Raw genomic sequence first — 5,390 nt, forward strand, 5'->3', positions numbered from 1 at the left:
GGTCATTCGTACACATTTACTCTATTATATAAAATATCGTGACACAGGACTCCTGGAAAACGCGCACACAGGCGTCAGGTTGGAGTAACAATCCTTCATATTTGTGGCAATGCAACTGCGGTTTTAGCCTTGATCAGCTCAGGACGCAGACACTCCTGGCTCGTTGCCACACACTCCTCCTGCCCGTCTGTCACTATCAAAAAAGCAGACACACCGTCAATTACCCTGCCAGGCACACCTGTTCTTCCCGCCTCTGCATGCTCTGTGAGCTCACTGCATCACCCCTCCTCTGCAGCAGGCCAGAGACCACAACTATATAAACTATGACCATCAGGGCCGCTTCATCAACACGTATGTGGGCTGGCGCACCAGGGTGTAATTCGAGTACTTTTTTTTTCGAGTAATGTAAGGGATTTTATGTTGGTCCCTGTCCTGTGTGCAGTATGTCTGGTTCCCTTGTCTCGTTAAGCCTGATTTGTCCCAGCTGTGTTTCCCTCCTGACTCCTGTTCCCTGATTGCTCCATCTGTATGTTTAAGCCCTGTGTTTTCTCTGGTCTGTGTATTTTGACTGCACTGTTTCACCCCCTTGAGTCTGCACTTTTGGGTCCACCATTGCTGTCTGCACACAGCACTTGACAGTCTGCTAAAAAGTTACATGTATTATATTAGTAGTAATATAGCATCGACCATCTCAGGTCACTCAGGTTAATCCTGTGTGAACACCTGGAAGTGGCTGCAAAGACTCTCTTTTCCCGTCTTCAGGTATTGTTGGTAATATTTTTTTTTATTGGTACTGATATTTACTTTAACCTCCTGACTACCAGGAAAAAAAAATGTTGTCCAATCAAAAATTTTTTTAAATCCCCCAATATTTGTAAAGTAATTAGAAGACTGAAATAATTTTTTGGGAAAAAAAAGTTTACATTTTTTAGATATCACATGTCCACTGCAGAGGACATTGGAAGGCCGAACGTGTAAAAATGAACTTTGATGGCAAACATTTGCTTCAACTCTTCACCAAGGAGAAGTTTGAACTCAAGGAACTGTAGTGGTTTCTTCCCCCAAAACTGCAAGTCACTGCTATACTGAAGCCACGAGTTGGTGATTGCCAGATCAAAAAGTAGAAAACTGCACATACTGTCAATTTCTGAGTGTGAGAGACCATCCTGTAGAAACTCAACATTCAATATGGTCCACGTCACCTATATTGGTAGTGTACTCAGCAATTGCCAGTGGACTTGGCACATGGACAAACCTTTTGTTTTTCTTAAACCATCTTGTGCGTCTGTCCTGAGGTTGATTGCCATAGGCAGAGGATGCCATGACAACTGTCCAACCACTTAATGACAGCAAGTTCAGGTCTGAGTACCATTCCTGATGCTCCTCCTTCTTTCTTCTTCAAGGGCTTATTCCCTATGATCTTCTTCATCAGACAACTCAAGATCTGAGTGTCCCTCATCAAACTGCAATAAATTTCTTTCTGCTTCTAAAAAGGACTCCTTTTCTGGTCATTTAAAAAAACAGAGCAAAATGGAAGAAATGACTACAAATGTCCACTATGGAGGACATTTTTTAAACACTTCAATACTATACTAAAATGAAGTTAGAATTAAGCATACGATGTTTTAATGTGTTATTAAGAGACTTATTTAAAATATGCTGACAACATTTATAGCTAAAAATTGCTCAATAAGAAGTTTTATGCACTTACTTTTCTTCTTCCCATAAAATGTGCTTGCGGCGATGGCTGCCATGTTCCTTAATGAAAAAACTAAAGTTCCCAAAGCTCCACCCCTTCACATTTGGTATCATTGGAAAGCCCTAAATGTCCTCTGTAGATACCAAAAAGGGGCAATTCCGTAGTATGCAGTGCATGGGAGATATTCAGGTTTAGAAAGGTGCTCTACAGAGGACAAATTTGCATTGCTGGTGGTAAATATCCATAAAATTGTCAAGATTTAGCATTATATTCATACATGTTAATAAAATGGCTTCAGTGACAATTACTGTTTGTTTCAATTTATTGATAACATAAGATGTTTACACTCACAAAACAAATAACAGTGCAACAAATATTCCAATACATCTGTCATTTAGGAAATCTTCCAGGCATCAAACATGTTTTAACTTACAAAAAAATAAATCTAACAAATTTATTCGAATGAATCTGTCACTTTGGGACTAATCTTTCAAGAATGGAGAAAAGTCTGTCCATCCTCTCCTCAGCCTCCCTTTGATGCCTCATATCCTCTTAGATGAGGTCGAGCAGCTCATCGTCCCTATCCCTTCTCTTCCTCCCTGTTGTAGGTAGCTGACTAGCTTCCTCATCAGTGTCCTCTTCCCTTTTATTTTGGTCACCCACTGCTGTATTAGGACAGAAGGCCCCTGTCTCTTATCACATGATAATGTGGCAGCACGAGGTGAGAATAAAGTAAATACTCCTCACAGTTTAAAAGACAACGCCACTCTGGGAATTTCACCCAGAGAATACTGGAAGTAACACTAATCACCAAGAAGGCAGTTAGGTTTGTTATACTCAGTACAGAGACGAGGTTCAATGGTAAAACAAGTTGACAATTTATTAATAATTATTTAAAACACCATATAAAAGCACAATCATAAATATCCATGTACAGATATGCTTAAAAAGGTATTCAGAGCTGAGGCTTACCAGTGGAGGGGCAGGGATGCCACGCACAAACTCAAAAAAAAAAAAAAAGAAAACACACCAAGAAACAAGTGCAACACAAAATCACACTCACACTAATAAACTAAACAAGGCAGGTGTGTACACTCAAAGGATCCCACCGCCAAGGCACCCTAGTCTCCTCCATGTCGGCACTCCGCATCTGAATAAAAGAACAAAGAAAGTTTTAATATATTACAACAAAACTAATGTAGCGCTGGGGGATAACCCCACTGCAGGACCACACTGGTGATCTGCAGCTAGAAAAAGGGCCTCCCACCAGTGGCGTAACAAAAATCCAAACTACAAATCAAAACAACAGAAAAACAACATACAATCTGGATAAAACTTTAAAATCTGGAGCAAACTGAATCAGAATCTGAATCAGAATCAGAAAGGGTTTTTATTGCCAAATGTTGAGCAGGTTTACAACATTAGGAAATTTCTGCGGTGCTTCAGTGCAAACATACTGTCATAAATTACGCTTAAATAGACATGAAAAAATAAGAATAAGAATTATGAGTGCTACGTAGAAAGATATATAAATGAGTGCAGGTGGTGATCAGTGCCAAACATGGAATGATGCAGTGAACACAGCGTAGGGTCATGTGTTAGTGGTGGGAACAGTCATACGGTTATTGTTCATGTGTCCAAAAGCAGAGGGGAAGAAACTGTTCTTATGGCGAGAGGTTCTGGTGCGAATGGACCGGAGCCTCCTGCCTGAGGGGAGCAGGTCAAACAGACTGTGTCCAGGGTGAGAAGGGTCAGCTGAGATCCGAGCTGCACGCCCCAGTGTCCTGGAGGTGTACAGGTCCTGCAGAGATGGGAGTCTGCAGCCAATCACCTTCTCAGCAGAGCACACAACACGCTGTAGTCTCTGTTTGTCCCTGATAGTGGCTCCAGCGTACCACACGGTGATGGAGGAGGTGAGGATGGACTCGATGATTGCGGTGTAGAACTGCATCATCGTCCGTGTTGGCAGGTTGAATTTCTTCAGCTGCCTCAGGAAGTACATCCTCTGCTGGGCTTTCTTAATGACGGAGTTGATGGTGGGCTCCCACTTCAGGTCCTGGGTGATGGTGGTACCCAGGAAGCGGAATGAGTCCACAGAGGTGATGGGGGTGTCAGTCAGGATGATGGGGGGGAGTGGGGCTGTGTGCTTCCTGAAGTCCACAATAATCTCCACTGTCTTCTGGGCATTCAGCACCAGGTTGTTGTGGCTGCACCAGGACACCAGACGTTCAACCTCCCTCCTGTAGGCAGACTCATCCCCGTCCGAGATGAGCCCAATAACGGTGGTGTCATCTGCAAACTTGATTAGCTTGACAGACTGGTGGGTGGAGGTGCAGCAGTTGGTGTACAGGGAGAAGAGCAGAGGAGAAAGAACACAGCCCTGAGGGGGGCCGGTGCTGATGGTCCGGGAGTCCGAGACATTCTTTCCCAGCCTCACGTGCTGCTTCCTGTCCGTCAGGAAGTCAGTGATCCACCGGCAGATGGGATCAGGCACATTCATCTGGGAAAGCTTGCCTTGGAGATGGTCTGGAAGGATGGTGTTGAAGGCAGAGCTGAAGTCCACAAACAGGATCCTGGCATAGGTTCCTGGGGAGTCCAGATGCTGCAGGATGAAGTGTAGGGCCATGTTGATGGCGTCATCTACAGACCTGTTGGCTCTGTATGCAAACTGCAGGGGGTCCAGGAGGGGGGCCGTGAGGGTCTTAAGATAGGAGAGAACCAGGCGCTCAAAAGACTTCATGACCACAGATGTCAGAGCCACGGGTCTGTAGTCATTTACTCCAGTGATCCTAGGTTTCTTGGGGACAGGGATTATGGTAGAGGACTTGAAGCAGGCAGGCACATGACATGCCTGCAGTGAGGAGTTGAAAATGCCAGAAAACACTGGGGCCAGCTCGTTTGCACAGTGTCTGAGGGTGGCAGGAGACACACCGTCTGGGCCGGGAGCTTTCCGAGCATTCAGACTCCTAAACTGCTTCCTCACATCTGCTTCATGAATATGAAGAGTTGTGGTGGGAGGAGGTGGTGTGAAATCCTCTTTTGTGTGTGGTGAGGAGGGGGGTGTTGTAGGTGAAGTGTTTGAAGGTGGTGATGGCTCTATGGAGGGGGGAGAGGTGGGGGAATTAGTGTCCAAAGTGTCTCTATTGTTGGGGCCGTTGGAGGTGTGAAGGCTGCCTGATGGCTCGTCAAAACGGCAGTAAAAGTCGTTAAGGGTGTTGGCCAAGAGCAAGTCATCAGTGGAGTGGGGGGTTTTAGGCTTGTAGTTGGTGATATTCCTAAAACCTTTCCACACAGAGGCCGAGTCGTTCTCTGAGATCTGCTGCTGCATCTTCTCAGAGTGCTGATGTTTAGCAACGTCCACTTCTTTAGTGAACCTGTACTTGGCCTCTCTGTAGCAGTCCCTGTCTCTGCTTCTGAACGCCTTTCTCTTTTCCAGCCACAGCTTTTTGAGTTTAGGAATAAACCAGGGTTTGTCATTGTTATAACTCACCCTGGTGCGTGATGGCACAATGCTGTCCTCACAGAAGTGAATGTAGGAGGTGACAGTGTCCGTAAACTCATCCAAGCTGTTAGAAGCAGCCTTCATTGTGTCCCAGTCTGTAGACTCCAAACACGTGCGAAGTTCCTCCTCATTGCTCCAGTTTTTTGGTCCTCACGACAGGTTTGGAGAGCTTCAGCCTCTGTCTGTACG

Source organism: Maylandia zebra, linkage group LG6, assembly GCF_041146795.1.
Source record: "Maylandia zebra isolate NMK-2024a linkage group LG6, Mzebra_GT3a, whole genome shotgun sequence".
NCBI lineage: Eukaryota > Metazoa > Chordata > Actinopteri > Cichliformes > Cichlidae > Maylandia > Maylandia zebra.